The 17,205-nt window shown below is 40.5% G+C and overlaps 1 long non-coding RNA gene across 1 annotated transcript in view; it reads left to right on the top strand.

Moving 5' to 3' along the window:
- Positions 1-17,205, top strand: part of LOC139439043 (uncharacterized) — an 85,995-nt gene that overhangs the window by 39,417 nt on the left and 29,373 nt on the right. The window contains exon 2 of the long non-coding RNA XR_011648884.1: positions 285-477. This is a non-coding gene — a long non-coding RNA (uncharacterized lncRNA). The remainder of the gene's footprint in view (positions 1-284; positions 478-17,205) is intronic.

Here is a 17,205-nt window from a genome sequence, read left to right as displayed (position 1 = left end):
ATCCTAAGAAAACCTCCAAAGATAATGGTTAAGCCTGATATGACTAAGTAAACAGTAAAGTATAATTGGTTGATGGAGCAGTGTCAACTTAGTGGGGAATCAACATGAATATGCTTTTTTTAAATTCAATTGTGGTTTTCAGCTCTGTGCTGCTGATTCTCCTTTGCCATACCATAGTGATACCTTGGGCAAGTTTCATAATTTCCAAGTTTTTCTTGGTTATTAATACTCAGTTCAGTTTAGTCTCATATTTAATTCAATCCTTATCTTCTCCTTTTTCCCAGGCACAGTTTTGAGCTGAGATTCCCATCTAATTGAATTAGGAAAGGACAGGATGCCCTGAGACATCTCTCTCCTTCTTCAAAACTGAGCTGCTACAGTATACATTTTCTTGTGATTGCTGTTACTCCCTTGACCTATATACCATCTGGCTCTCCACACCATCTGGATACCAGGCATGCGTTTTTTGGTTCTCTGGTGAGTAGCATGTGAGTTCTAGGGAAGGCTCTTGGGAAATCTCCACTCTGCTACCCATTCCAGCAACTTTCTCCTTCTCCCTCTCTCCCTTCCCTAATTTATATATACTTTTATAGATGTATAGGTTGCTGTTGGGATGGTGGCTGCTTGCAATAGGGCTGGTAGTGATGCCTCTTAGTAAGATCTGCAGGTAGGTATTTGGCCCCTGTTCTTGTCTGTATTCTTTAGACATGCTTCTCAACACTGTCTACACATTAAAATTACTAAAATTACTTGAAGGACTTTTTTTTTTTTTTTTTTTTAATTTTTTTTATTGACTTTGTAATAATATTACATTAAAAATATATATGTGAGGTCCCATTCAACCCCACCCCCCCACCCCCCTCTCCCCCCCCCCAACAACACTCGTTCCCATCATCATGACACATCCATTGGATTTGGTAAGTACATCTTTGGGCACCTCTGCACCTCATATACATTGGTTCACATCATGTCCCATACTCTCCTCTATTCCATCATGTAGGCCCTGTGAGGATTTACAATGTCCGGTGATTACCTCTGAAGCACCATCCAGGGCAGCTCCATGTCCCGAAGATGCCTCCACCTCTCATCTCTTCCTGCCTTTCCCCATACCCTTTGTCCATTATGTCCACTTTTCCCAATCCAATGCCACCTCTTCTATGTGGACACTGGATTGGTTGTGTTGAAGGACTTTTAAAACACACCCACAGCCATGTCCCACCAAGATTCTGAATAATGTTGTCTGAGGTGGAGCTCAAGCACTAAGGCTTTTTTTTTTTCCCCTGGAGTTCCCCATTCTGATTCTACTATGCAGGGGATAAGTGTTGAGACCCACTGCCCTTTGGAGCTATTTACCCTTGTGGTTAGTACTGGTTCTGGGGTTATTTCTGGAGTGATAGAAGACTAGAAGTCTTGTAGAAGTGACTGAATGATTCTCTGGAGAAGACTAAGAGGGCATATTCCTGACGTTGGAATCAATCTGGAGGTTCAGTTGTAGAAAATAATTATGTATTTTGCAAAACTGAGTTTTTGGCTGGTGGAAATCACATCCACTATGTAGTGTTAGAGAGCAACATGTTTCTTGTACCCATATTTCTATTAGAAGTAGGAAAAAGATGATAGACTATGAGGTTCACGTGTTCCACTTTGTAAAAGTCAAGCCCTTTCCTATATGTTTATATAGCAAAGGGCATCAGTAACTTAAGAAAACATTTTGGATGTCATTATGAAACAAACCATTGTAAGACAAAGACTGGTGGAAATGATGCATGATAAAAACCTGAAAAGAGAATTGAAATGCTGATAGAGTTTGTTTTGGTTGCTCATAAAAGAAGCAGTTGTGTGTTTGAGTGCAAAAAATCTGTCTGGGACATCAAATCCTTCACAGATAGCAAATTGTAAAAGAGAGTCTATTGAATGTAGTGGAAATTGTGCATCCTGAAAAGATATAAGCACATGCAAATATGAGTGTAACGAGAAATACTGTTGCATGGTGTACTGAAAATGTGGCTATGAAATTAAAAAGATGTTATGTTGAAAAATGTTAAAAACCTGTGGCATTTGTTATTGCAGCTGATGAGGATCCATATTTAGAAATAGTTATGTAGCCATTAGCTCTATTTATTCACTAGGGGTCTGAGAAGTTTTCTACAACTGAAAATCTTTTGGACAGAATGCCTAATGTCAGGCACAACACCAGGAGGTAATTTATTTTTTTGTGAATAATGGAAACTTGAACAATTTAATGCAGGAGGTTTGTGGGCCTGCAGAGGCTGCTCTTGGGATAGAAGCCACAATAAACTTAAGTTCCATGGGCAAGTTATGGAGGGACACAGAAAATCTATCCATCTGTATTATTCAGCAGGAATTGCTTTCTTTAGAAGTTAAAAATGGAACACATCACAGACGCAATGCTTGCTCCTGTGAACTAATTCGCCTCCTGGGACTTGAGCCACAGAGTTTGGTGAAGCTGTTTGAGGAATTGTTCACGTAACACAGTCTGCTTGCTACAAGTAGGGTAGGTAGCTTAGTCATAAGCGCAGTGCCAAGGAGAGTTGTTCAAGGTTGAAAGAAATGAACTTATTCACATCATCTGAGGAAAACAACCTTTGCCTATGTTAACCAGCAATTGGTCTTTTGGGTTGACAAACACCTGAAATATTTCAATGCCGAGACATCCATAAGTAGTTATAAAAACGTAATGGGGAAATTTATTAGGCATGGAGTTATTTTCCTGAGTTAGAATTAGTTTCCTGGAATATATCTCATGGCTTGAATCATGTAGTAAAACTTTGCCCCACTGAAAACTGACTTCTCAAAATGTTCTATTGAATTCAAACTTTGTGAAGGTAGCCTCCCATTATTCAGTGCACCTTTATCAATTTTTACCTCTAATGTGAAGGATGATTTGCAGTGTGATTCAAAACCAAAAATTAAGCACAGTGACACCGGAATACCAAAACTCCTACAAATACCTTAATGATTGAGCAGAGATACTATCCATGTTTCAAAATACCTATATTTTTGAACTACTCTTTTCCATTACTAAACTGAGTAAAACTGAATTTCACTCCTACTTAATGATTCCTAGTATTGATTTTGCTGCTTGAAATATAAAGTTTAAAAATGACATATTGGTGCACAAGAAAAAGTGACAGATTTCTGGTTCTGAAACAAAAGTTAACAAATTGTGAAATAAAATATTGTAAGTAAATGTTTGAATTTTTCACTTATATGTTTTTCAAGTTTGAATTTAACATTCAATCTTCAATATCAGACATGTATACATTATATGGTATGGTAACAATTGTAGTTCAGAAAAGTAATGTTTGATTGTTTTCCTGGCAGTAGGTTTTTTTTTTTTTTTTTGCATCTGCTAAGTTCACCCATAGCCATTTATGTCCTTGGTCCTGTAGTCTCTGGAGTTTTCAATGATCTCTTACATGGATGTGTTGTGCTCGTAATTCATTTTGATAGCTATAAAGCTGCCTTAACACTTTTCACCACAAGATGGAGCTTATGAATTTCTCTCAGAAAAGAGAACAATTATGTAATATTTCCACCAGTAGGAGCTCATACTGTTTTTTTTTCTGACTAGGAGGCGGTTGAAAACCTGTCTTAATTTAGGCAGTTGAATAAAAGTTTTACCTACCTGATTTTAGGGAGTGCTCTGAATCTTTGCACTCATGGTCAGAGATACTTCAGATAGTTTTCATGAGAAAACTCATATTATTTCTTAAGGAAGTGTCTTTGTATTAGTCAGCCAAAGGGGTGCTGATACAAAATACTAGAAATCTGCTGGCTTTTATAAAGGGTATTTATTTGGGGTAGGAGCTTAAAGTTACCAGGCCATAAAGCATAAGTTACTTCCCTCACCAAAGTCTATTTCCATGTGCTGTAGCAAGATGGCTGCCAATAGCTGCCAAGAATTCAGGCTTCCTGGATTCCTCTCTTCCTGGGGCTCTGATTCCCTCCAGGCTCAGCTGCTGTGCTTTATTCACAAGGCCAGCTGTAGTCTATCAGGCCAATGGTTCTGTCTCTCTCCCCAGGGCTTCTGCCATATCTAATGAGCCGTCTCTACTCCTGTGTGCTCTTCTCCTGTGTGTTACTTCCTGAGCTCCAGCTCAAAACTCCAACAAACTCCTCTGTTCTGCCAGGTAGCAATCTGATGTGGCCCATTCAAAGCCCTAATCATAATTTAAACATGCCCAGGTACAGACCAGTTTACAAACATAATCTGATATCTACTTTTGGAATTCATAAACCATATCAAACTGCCAAAGTCTTTCTTTTTTCATTAATAGTGGTGAATATTTGTTTGTGAAATCAAAATTGCAAATAAAATGAATGTTCCTTAAATAGCTTAATTTTATTTGACTACAGACCCTGTTTCTAAAGAGTCCAAAACATCAAAATAATAGAATATTATTAGTATCACAGGTGACCTGAGAGCTGGTATAAATACACGAATTCACCATTTGGAGGTGCAAGACCTAAGGAATGGCTGTAGGCCATTATTTCTAAACAAAACTGGAGTCTCCTTTTTTCAGTCATTCAACAAATGTTTATTAAGAGCTCCTTATGTCTCAAGCAGTGGAGGTAATTAGTAAAGGAGACCAATTCCTGTCTTCATAATATTTTCAGTTCACTTTGTGTGTGTGTGGAGGGGGTGGGGGAAGGGGATGGAGGGAGTTGGGAAGGGCATTTAATAAAATAAACAAATGATGTAATTTCATTTGGTGCTTAGGAATAAAGTATTGATTTTCAACAAGGGTACCAAGACAATTCAATGGGGGAAAGAAGTTTTTTCAACCCATTGGTGTTGGGTACCATTTGGTATCCACATGCAAAAGAATGAACAAAAAGGAAATGTATCCACATGCAAAAGAATGAACAAAAAGGATACTTACCTTATACCATATACAAAAATTAACCAAAAATGGATCAAAGCCCTAGATGAAACAGCTAAAACTATAAAGCTCTTAGAAAAAAATCTTGATTTTTGTGAACTTGGATAAACTGGACTTATCAAAATTAACAAATTTTCTACTTCAAAAGACACTATTAAGAAAGTGAAAATACAATCCATAGAATGCGAGAAAATATTTACAAATCATATATCTGATAAGGGACTTGTATCCAGAATATGGTAAGAATTCTTACAATCCGACAATGCAAAGACAACCCAATTTTAAAAATGGGCAAAGGACTTGAATAGATATATTTCCAATGAAGAGATACAAATTGCTAATGAGCACATAAAAATTTGCTTAACATCATTAATCATTATGGAAATGTTAATCATACGAAATACCACTTCATACTCACTAGAATGGCTATGAGGAAAAAAGACAGACAGTAACACATTGTATTAGTCAGCCAGAGGGGTGCTGATGGAAAATACCATAAATTGGTTGGTTTTAATAAAGGGTATTTATTTGGGGTAGATGCTTACAGACACCAGGCCATAACGCATGTTACTTCCCTCACCAAAGTCTACTTTCACATGTTGGAGCAAGATGGCTGCCAATATCTGTGAGGGTTCAGGCTTCCTGCATTCCTCCCTTCCTGGGGCTGGCTTCTTTTTCCTCTGTGTGCTTACTTCCTGGGACTTCAGCTTAAGGCTTCAGCATCAAACTCCAACGTCAAAACTCCAACATCAAAAAACCCTCAACTCTGTCCTTTGCCATGCCTTTTATCTGTGAATCCCCACCCCACCAAAGGGTAGGGACTCAACACCCTACTGGCACAGGAGGTTTACATAATTCCTTAATCAAGTAAACCTATGAATCCAATATAATCTAATATGCCCAGAGGAGAAATCAGTTTACAAACATAATCCAATGTTTCTTTTGGAATTCATCAATAATATCAAACTGCTACACACGTGTTCTTGCAGATGTAGAGAAATTGCTAGTGGAATATAAAATGGTGCATATGCTTTGGCAAACAATTTGGCAGCTCCTCAAAATTTAACACAGAATTACCACATGACCCACTATGGGGACCCAGGACCTGGGCTCCCCTATGAAGCCCATAGCATGTAACTGCCTACATGACCCAGACATAAGACAAAGGTTAACAACCCTTCCCAGAGAGGTAAGGAGGTATAGAAAGTATCATAAACCATAATCTCCTCAGAATGGTGAACTTCCTTCCTGCATACATAGTGATAATATCACCAAGCCCCATATGTGCATGTCACAGGACCCTAGCAGAAACTGTTCCCATAACCTATGGAATGCCTTTGTTCTGAAACCCTTATATTACCCCTCATTTTCCTACCTCTTTGTGGAGCACTACTTCTGTTCTCCAGCCTACCACCACTGGAGACTCTCTCCTGTTCGTAAGGCCAAATAAAGCTTATGTCTGACTCAATGCCTTGTGCATTCTTTGGTCTTACGACTGCCTCAACTTGTGCCCTTGAGGAGTTGGGTTGGGACACCCAGAGATTCCACTCCTATGTAGGACAAGACAATTGAAAACATATGTGCACACAAAAACTTGTATACAAATGTTCAAGTCAGCATTATTCAAAATAGCCAAAGAAGTGGAAACAAATCAAATGTCCATCAACTCAAGAATGGATAAACAAAATGTGGTATGCCCATACAATGGAATGTTATTCAGTCATAAGAGGAAGTGAAGTACTGACTGATATATGGTACAAGATGGATGAAACTTGAAAACTTTATGCTAAGTGAAATGTTAGGCACAAAATGCCATGCACATATTTATTCTTCCATTTAAATGAAATGTCCAGAACAAGCAAATTCATATAGACAGAAAGTAGATTAGTGGTTGACAGGGGTTGGGGACGGGGCGGGGTGGGAAGAATGAGTAGTAAATGCTAAGGCTATGGAGTAATGAAAACGTTCTGGAATTAAGATAGTGGTGATGGTTGTGAAGCTGGGGGAAGTTGGGGATGATGGTTTCCTCTAGGTTCGTGGCTACTGCATTAGTCAGCCAATGGGGTGTTGATGCAAAGTACCAGAAAATTGTTGGCATTTATAAAGGGTATTTATTTGGGATAGAAGCTTACAGTTACAGGGTCCTAAAATGTGAGTTACTTCCCTCACCAAAGTCTGTTGCCACATGTTGGAGCAAGATGACTGCTGATCTCTGCATGGGTTCAGCCTTCTTCTTCCTCCTAAGGCTCCCGATCCCAGCTCCTTCCATTCTCAGCTGTAGGCTAGAATAAGGCTTGTCTCTCTTCCCAGGACTCGCCTCTTTCTGGGCTTACCTACTCTGTTCTCTTTACAAGGTCAGCTATAGACTATCATGCTCATCTCTCTTCCTGGACCAGAGGTTCTTGTCTAATGAGATATCTTCCTTCCTCTGTGTTCTCCTTCCTGGAGCTCTGCTGTGTCATTTTCTCTGTGAGTCCCTGCCCAAAGGGAGAGACTCACAGAGGGAATGTAGATGAATCAAAGCCCTATTCATAATTTAATCAAGTAAAAGTGAAACCTCTGGATTTAATACAATCTAGTATGCCCAGATAAACAGACCAGTTTACAAACACAATCCAATATCTATTTTTGGAATTCATAAACAATACCAAACTGCCATAGCTATGTTCCATAAAAGAATTTAAGAACATGCTGGTTTAGTTAGGCCAGTAGTTAATTGAGAAAATGGGAGAAGAGAACAGAAATGGGAGAAAATAACAGATTATGCATCCCCAGGTGTATGTGCGGGTTGCTCCAGGCAGAGAGAGAAATTTTGCTTGTGTGGTTACTTTTTAAAATTTTTTATTTACTCCCCCCTCCTTGGGGCTTGCTTGTTGTCTGTTCTGTGTCCATTTGCTGCGCGCTTTTCTGTGGTTTTTTTTTCCTTGTCTCCCTTTTTTTGTGGCATCACCTTGCTGAGTTGGCTCTCCACGGTGCTTGCAGGCTGGCAGCACTCCCTGCCTTCACAGAGAGGTCCTGGGATGCGAACCCAGGGCCTCCCATGTGGTAAACAGGAGCCCAACTGATTGAACCGTAGCCACTTCCCTTGTGTGATTACTTTTTAAGCTATTAACTAGTCTTCCCTTTGCTAATGTTTGGGGGAGGGGCCCCAGCTGTTGCTGTTCTGATTGATTACACCCATCAGTTCCCCATGGGGGCCCTTGAGGATATCCAGGGCTTTCTTTGACCCCAGATGAAATCTTATTCCAAATGGGGTTCTCGTGGCTGAGTTTTCAGGGGGTTCTTCCGGCAGCCTACTTGGTGGCAGCCTTTCCCTCAGGGGGTTTCCACGTGGGGTTCCATGGCCATGGGTTTTGCAGCCATATATTTCTGCCAAGTCTTAGATTCACCTTCCCTTTCCCTAAACTAGCCTGCCTCAGCTCTCCCCTCAGAGGGTTTACACCCTTATTCTTAAGGGAATGCTGAGGGATGATGGTCATTCTTCTGTAACTACTTTCTGCTGGTTAGGGGCATAGACCCTACCTGACAATGTGTAAAACTCTCTTGATGCTCTATCACGGTTGGTGGATGATGAATCTGGCACCATTGTGGAGCTGGATGAGATCCCTGTGTGGCTAATAAGGTATTGATTCTGGAAGAAAAAACCTTAATTAGGATTTTGAAGATACATGGTCCCACTAAAAGGATACTGGACCACAAGTGTAGGAAAGGCCAGGTGCCTTTTAGAGACTACATCCCCCTGAAGTTGATGGGAAAAAGCATTCTTTTTTTTTTTTTGAGTTCTTTTATGCTATTGGTTAACTCTAGGGAGAGATTGTGGTACCAAGCTGGGCTTGGTATAAATTGCCAACCCCAGTTTTCCCATTGCAGTGGTTATGCTTAGGATAGTTAGGAGAGGCATGAAGAGAGGCACTGCCTTAGACATAAACTCACAAAAACAGTACAGACAATAACAAGACAAGCATACAGCAAGCAAAATACAGTATTCAAGAGCTATTCCTTTATCTTAAGGCACATTCATTAATTACTTATAAAATGAATTAAATTCACCAAGACCTTTAACATCTTCAATATCCCTTTGCATATGATCTAGAATAGAAGACATATCATTATATTCATCAGTTATATAGGTACAGTACTTAATACCAGTTAATCCACAAGTTAATAGATCTATTAACTGAGCTGTAGTTAATAGCTCTAAGCTCCAGGGTTACAAGACCATACATGTTATCTCTCTATGGGGGCAGGCAATAATGCCAATTGTGTTTACATTCTACTTACATTTCTCTGGTAATCATTGCTCCACTTGGTATGCCCTTCACATAGCCAGCATGCTACAACACTGCTGATCGTAGAGAGAGGACAGGAAGGTAAGGCTCCAGTGTTTCACCAGCCTGGTGCATAACACCCTTCAGCACTATGAAACATAACCAGTTGGATACAATATCCATTGTTTTTCTGGCCATATTGAGCCATTGTTGGCTGCTGCAGGAGCATAACCAGAGACACAGTAGATACTTTTATTGTTTTAGGGGTCAGTGACTAACCTAGCCAATAGCTCAAATAGAGAGGCACCATGCAGGGTATTTGGGCTTGGCTCGAATGCACAAGAAAGTTTGACAATATTGAAATTTATCTCTTAATTTTTGTACACTTTGTAAACACTGCCAATGCAATGTATAACATATCAAATGAACTTAACTATTTTAGTATTTGCTTTTTACTTCTATGCTTTCATCATGATTACATTAATTAACAGGTATTTTACTTTAGCGGCACAGGAAAAACTACTTTCTCCATTATTTTGTGAAAACCTAAGATTCCCAATGGAATCAAGGTTATCATTTCTTTACCATCACTTTAATATGCAGATTGAGGTAGTCTCTGGCAGGTTTCCCTGTTATGAAGTTACTTTTTGTTAATAACAATTTAGGTTTCTAATTAATAATATCTTCCTGGAATTAATTATTAATAAAATTAATAATTAATAAAATGCTTCCTGGAAGCATTTATATGCTTCAGTTTAGAAGATGCTTTTACAAACTCCTTATAATTAATCATAACCACATATACTGGTTTTTACCTTAGAATAAGCTTATTAAATTACAATTAGCAACAAGTGAAACTGACTTTATCCATTTAAGAGAGGAGAGATTGACTTTTCTTTCTTTTAACTTAATTATATTAAACATCAATTTACAGCTTTCATCATCATAAAGATTTAATACATATAATGTTGATTTATTTTATTAGTATCCTATAAACCTAGGGAGATTACACCCAAGCTAAATAAAATTAAAACCACTATAGTTTATGCCAGGAATATTCTTTTTTCTTCCTTTACAGGAAGCTTAAAACCTCTTTTCTTTAATAAAATTCTAAAACTGTGAATAATCTTAAAAGCATACTGACTGCTAGGTTCTGGAATGTATTAAAACTGTTTAATTTGTTTTAATTATAATTTAGAAAAGATCTTTCCAAAGCTTTCAAGGACTTTTCCTTTACTTACTGAAATTTGGTAATAAGATTATTAACCGCCCTTATTTTAAGGCTGGTAAAAGTTTTAAATTGGGGAACTACAGGGCAAACTGATTCTTAATTCCCTAGTCTAGAAGATAGAGTTTTAATCTGCCACACCTAGCCCAACTCTCAGAGCTCTTGCAAAGAGAAGGCCCTGGGAGCTGGGTCTGTCAAAGAGCTTAGGAAAAACTTTCCCCCTTTCCCAATAGTTTCTATATCCAAATTTCTTTATGACCTTTCCATCCTGTTTACCTTAATTTGGGCTCCAGGAATACCATTCACACATGTAAGTACATATTTAATTTTACAAATTGCATAGAAGTCTTTTAAGAATCTTCATTTGTTAATTTGATATTACCATCCTGATGTATGAAGATATGCACTGAACAAACAGGCAGATGCAAATAGTTAGAGAAACACTCAGCTTACTAATGTTACTTATAATTTTCATTCTCTTACAATATAAGTTTAACTGTCAGGTAACATTTAAAAGATCTCTTTGAAGGCTATTTCTAATTAATCTGCACTGTGACCATGCAGTTTTGTACAAGCATTTTATTCTTTAATTATTGACTTCTAACCAAAATGTCCCTAATGCTTTAAAATACAATTTTCCTCTACTTCAGAACTTTGCTTATTTCCCATTTTGACTTTGGCAGACCTTGGATGAAAAACACTAATTCTAGTATATACTCATTGAGGTCATTGAAGCCTCAGGGAAACTGGTTATCTCATGAATTGCTGCTTTTAGGAACCTCAACACTCAAGGTTGGAGGTCTTCCCCACTCCCCAGGCTTTGGAGATAACAGAACTCTGGTGGCCACTGGACTGGAAGAGTGGATATCTAACCCCAAAGGTTGAAAATTCCATCAGGCAGCAATTTAGTCCATATCTGGAGTTTGAAAGAAAGCGTGGTTATAATACCTATGGAAGGACAGGAGAAAGATGGGGGTGAATCAAAATTGCCTTCCCCCGAGCCATAGAGGGCAGAAGTTGCCATGCTACAAATTGGGTAATAGAGTAGTTACGGTCAAAGGCGAGGCCAGCCTTGAAATAACCATAAGCAAAGGCAACTCAGTTTAGAATTACTATTACTATAGTAGATTCTAGGCTAAACCCACCCAGTTATAGCAATTTCAGATGTTATCCTTCTTCTGTTTTATAATATAAAGGCATCTTTATAATGACCTGAATCCTTAGTTACAGTTTCCAGTAAGTTTTTACTTTAAAGCAAATTGGGCACTTTTGTTTATTAACTAAAATGATTTTATTGGTAGCAATGTTGCTAAGTTTCCATGCTTTTCCAGCAGTTGAGCTAATTTCACTTGATTTCTCTTATATGTCAAATCCAACTGCAAGATAATTTTGGCATTTAAAGACTTATTTTATCATTGTCAATTGGAAATAAATTCAGTCTTATCCAATTTGTAACAGGTGAACCCCAAATCTGATTCCCTAGCACAAGCAGATTGACAAAGTTAAACACAGATTTAAAAGTTAAACACAGTTATGCTCAGATTAGAACCGAAGAGAGAATTTTATACCCTTAGCATGGAGAAAGACCTGATGGAAGCCATTTTCTAGGAACTTTTAAATCTTAATTAAAGACTTATGAGGAGGTTCCTTATTTTACAGGAGAGAGGTGTAGGGAACGGCCTAGATCTTGATCCCCATTTACTCCTCTTATTAGGCACAGCCGAGTTTAGAAAGGTCCGGCGCAGGCTAGGACCAAGTAATTGGCTCCTTCATAGGAAGCTGTTTCTGGGCCCTAGGCCTGCACTCCTCACTCTCTCCATCTTGGTGGCATGGACTCTACTGAGAAGGCTGTTTCTAAAAGGGAGTTAATGGAAGTTCGAGGGCCCAGGGTAAGTTTCTGCAGCTTTCTATGGGTATCTGAAATAGACCGGCTGCATTTCTAGGTTCTGCCTGAGTAATCTCCCTGAGCTTATTTATAATTGACTGGTTTTGGTAGTGCATTTCCTCATCCCTTTAAGGAGACATGACCACTTGGTCTCTGGCCCTCAAATCTGCCTGTCCTCTCCTTTTCTCTCACACAGGTTTAACTGGAATTCAGGATTCCATGCAGAGGCCACTCTCAGCCATACTGTGGCCACATAGGCTATCAGTAGTCAAGTTGTCCCTCCCAGTTCCTGAAAAGACACCCCTGTGGGAAGTCTGCTGGAATGCTAGAGACCATACCCATTATTCTGGGAAGAATGAAGAAGAGTTTGTCAGTCGATCTGGCATCCCAGAGTTGGAGTCTGACTAAATTTTTACACTCCAAACTGAGGCTCCCTAAATACTTGTCCCTCTAAGAAGGTAAGGGATGCCGACTGCTCAGGGGTCGCATGGGGTTTGGGGGATATTTTGAGTCATTGTTTTGCTCTCAGAATCCTGAGAATTCAGCTGTACCGTTGGGTATCCCCATGGCAGAACTAGGTCTTGGCAGATGTCCAAACCTGGGTTTTGGACTAAAGCTGCCAATCCGGGTTAGTAGGAGATGTTTGGAGCTGCTCCCCCCCCCAACTGAGGCTCCCAAAATAACGTGATTCTTTCTGGAAAACAGGCTGGCTTGCCTATATAAGCAGCCTTATTTTATGGCCCTGGCTGGGAGTTTCCCAGTTAAACCAAACATTAAAGGTTCACTAAGAGATTAAGGAATAATTGTTCCAGCCAACAACCTCGCAGCCCTGAGGCAAAACCAGGGCCTTCCCGGGGTGGGGAAGGAACAGAACCTCCCTGAGCTGTGGGTAGGACCAAAGCGTCCCTAGCAAATGTATTTCCAGTTTCTAAGACTTTCCAAGGTGTTTTACAAACCCCAAATGAGGAATTCAATAGTAAGAAGATTCAAAGTGGACTGGAGTTGAAATATAGATGCAGCCCCCTGCCTTGTGAGCCCCCAGGGAAAGGGAACTCTGCCCCATGGTACCCATCTCAGCCCTGCCCGCCGCTGCTCTCTCCCCCATCCCAGACCGGGGAGCTGGGTGAGGTAGGTAGGAAGGTGAGCTGACAAGGTCCGGGCAGGCACGCGAATGAGGCCCAGGTCCCCAGAAGGAGCACAAGCTCCCGGTTCTCTGCCATCACTGCCGATGCTGCCAAGGGACAATGGCAGGAGAAGATGGTGGCTGCCAGTGCTCAGTGTGGGGCCAGCTGCCCAAAAAGCCAGGTCGTTAGAGTGGGGACACCCCGTCAGTGCCAGAAAAGGCAGCCCCAGTGCTCCTAAAGCCCAACCCAGTACCCTGTCCTGGCCAGACGCTGCTTTGTGGCCCCATCCTGCATCCCCACTCTCCGGGCCAGGGTCTGGGCCCAACAAGCCTGGGTGTGCGGTTGAGATGTGGAGGGGTCTCATGCCCCAGCCCCCGCCCTGGGCCTGGGGTTACATCCTGTCGGGGCTTGTAGGGGATCCCATTTAAAATGGATAACTAAATAGGGCACTGAACAGGCTATAATTTCTGGGGTTGGGGAAAGTTACCTGCCTCTAGGACTCCTGGGGGCATGCCAAATGAAACTGGAGGAAATCGGGGGATGCTGGATTCCTCTAGGTTCTTGGTTATGTTACACAAAAGAAATTAAGAACATGCCAATTTAGTTAGGCCAATAATTTATTGAGAAAATGGGAGAAGAGAACAGAAACGAGAGAAAATAACATTATATATTCCCAGGTATAGACATGGGCTGCTCTAGGCAGAGAGAGATTTGGATTGTGTGGTTACTTTTTAAACTATTAATTACTGCTACCCTTGCTAATGTTTGGGGAAGGGGCCCCAGCTGTTGCTGTTCTGATTGGTTACCTCACCCGTCAGTTCCCCAGGGGGCCCAATGATGAGCCCCCTGAGGATATCTGGGGCTTTCCCTTGACCCCTGTTAAAATCTTATTCCAAACAGGGTTCTTGTGGACGGTTTCTCCTAGGGTTCTTCTGGAAGCCTCCTAGGTGGTGTCTTTCCCTCAGGGGGTTTCCAGATGATGTTCCATGGCCTTGTGTTTCAAGGCCTTGTTTTTTTGCCAGGTCTTAGACTTGTCTTCCTTTTGCCTAAACTAGCCTGCCTCAGTTGCACAACTCTATGAATATTCTAAAAGCCACTGAATTGTAGATTTTAAAAGGGTGAATGTAATGGTATGGAGTTATATAGCTCAATTTAAAAAAAGTAGTATGAGGGTGTTAGAGGTTTGCAGTGATTACCAGGTGGTAAGGTTGTGGCTCCATTCCGATGGACTGAGCAAGCTGCCTATGTGTGGAAGACAGCGGTCTCGTCCCCCAAGAATGAGCCATATTGCAGTGGGAATGGAGTAGATAAGGACCCCCATCCCTTCCAGGCCACCAAACCATCCTGCATTCCAAGAAAACCCTACTTCCTAGCCTACCACCCACAAGCCATACATAAAGAGAATTCACTTTTACAACTCTTTATTGACCCCAGGCTGTACTCTGGATCTAAAACCCCTCCCTATGCACTAGCATTTCCCGGCTGGTTGAAGTATAAATTCACATCTGCACCTTCCATGAGTAGGCTGAAGTCTCTCTTCAGACCCTCTCTGTTGGGAGAGCCTCTCAATAAATACATTTTCTGCCTGTGGTCAGTCAGTCTCCCTGTCCCAGCGAACGCTGTTTTTCCCCAACAAAGGGGATATAGAGAAATTGGGCATAGCGGTGGTAGGGTTATTTAAACTTTGTGGTCAGGGAAGTTTTCTGTGAGAATATAACATTTTAGTAGAATATTTGTTGAATGAATGAATGGAGCTCACAAACCTTTCTTGTTCTCTCTTCTGTTTTTATGTACCTTTCTCTTATCCACACAATATTAGTGTCTTTACTCACCTAAATTCTACAAATTTTGGTGAAAGACACATTCAGAAAATGAATACCATCATTACTCCAGAAAAATGTTTGCCTACAATTCTTCCCTGCAGAATTAGTGAACAGGGACATCTTTGAACTCTAACAATACCCTAAATGTAATGTGTTAGGAAAGTTATGCAATAGGATGGTAAATGGACTCCTGAAGTTTTTTCTTTTTTTAACAAGAGAAAAAGGCTAGAATTTTTATTTTTATTTTTTGTTTGTGATGGAAGCATCTCTGCTTACATACAGTCATATTTCCATCAAGGTATAATATTAGCTCCCCAAACATGAACTATGCAACCCTGTGTCCTCCACTGAGACTTTTACGTTTTTCATGCTTCCCCAAAATATCATTTGCACACCAAACTCTTTCTCTTTAGGTCTTGGCATTTTCCTTACAACTCTTTTGACCATAAATTCAGTTTTTGCTGAGCTCCTCAAGTTAAGGATAGTTGGGGATAAGTGGTCACATAATCTAGAAAGAGGATACTTGGTTCATCTCCTACCTACAATCTACATAAAAGAGAGGATTCTTCAAAGGGAAAGTGCATAAGAGGAGAGCAATACAGCTTTTCCTGTCCCTCTCCCTAGAACAGGGGTTCTTAACCTTTTTTGTTCCATGGACCTCTTTGATAGATGAAAACCATGGATCTCTTACTAAGCCCAAACTATACTGTGTATTATTTAATAAATAAATCATACACCAATGTCCCCCAAGAATTTTTTTTTTAATTTCACTTCAAACTTCCAGACTCCTGGTTAAGAACCCCTGCCCTAGAATGCTTTACCCTCTGCCCTAGAATGCTTTACTCTCTGCCCACTCCTTTAAAGACAAGTGTGATTGGGAACTTCAAGAAAATCACTAGTAAAGTCAAGACACATGGCAGAAAGGGAGATCTGCGTCTTATTCACAGACCTGCTCTGTATGCTAACTGATCTGAGTATGAGAGAGTTCTTGGGAGAACCTGACATGGATTCCCTAGAGCTGGGGTTCTCAACTTTGGGATTAATACTTTGGGCTTGGTAATTCTCGATAATTGTGGGGGCTGTCTTGTGTTTTGTGGAATGTTTAGTTGTATCAATGGCCACTACCTGCTAGAATGTTAGTAGCAACAGTCCTCCCCATGTTGTGTCAGCTCAAATGTCTCCAGACATTGTCAAATGTCCCCTGGGGGCAAATGGCCTCTGGTTGAGAACCACTGTCCTAGAGTTTGGAGGACAGAATCATTCTAAAGATTGATGCCTAACTCTTGCCTGGTGAAACCTGAAAGAAAGGGGCTGCCTGGAGCTGTTTTTGATGTCAAAGAACAACAACAGGTGGCATAGGGGTTGCCTGAACTTCTGTGGTTTGGTCAAACAAAGAAGGGTAATGCTTTTTTCCTCCAGGCACATTCTGTAGAAGCTAATCAGGCTCAAGTTATTTTGAAAGAATCTTCTTGAAGGTGTCTGCCTTTGGACGTGAAGGGAAGAGATCACAGTGTTCTTTGCTTGCTTTAGATCAGGGTTTTTCAATCTTGCATTATTTACATTGCAGATCAGCTAATTCTTCATTGGGGGTTGGGGGATTATCCTGCGCATTGTAGGCTGTTTAGCAACATCTTTGGCCTCTACCCTTTAGATGCGAGTAATACTTCCCTTGAGTTGTGACTGCCCAGAATGTCTCCAGACATTGCCAAATATCCCCTGGGGAGAGGGTGGGACAAAATGGTCCCTGGTTGAGAAGGGCTAATTTAGAGAATGGTGCGTTACCAAGAATCCTGCTATGGAGATCTGGAAAAACAAGCAAAAGTGCCTCACAAAAAAGTTAGTGTATTAGTAGTGTTGTAGAATTTGAGAGAGGTTCAATTATTTGAGTATAGAGAGGCCAGGACTCAGGAATGATTTTGAGAAGGAAAAATGGTTTATTGACGGCTGGCCGGACTCGGGAGCTTTCTGTT

The sequence above is a fragment of the Dasypus novemcinctus genome, chromosome 5 (assembly GCF_030445035.2).
Source record: "Dasypus novemcinctus isolate mDasNov1 chromosome 5, mDasNov1.1.hap2, whole genome shotgun sequence".
Taxonomy (NCBI): Eukaryota; Metazoa; Chordata; class Mammalia; order Cingulata; family Dasypodidae; genus Dasypus; species Dasypus novemcinctus.
This window is presented reverse-complemented; position numbering and strand designations above follow the sequence as displayed.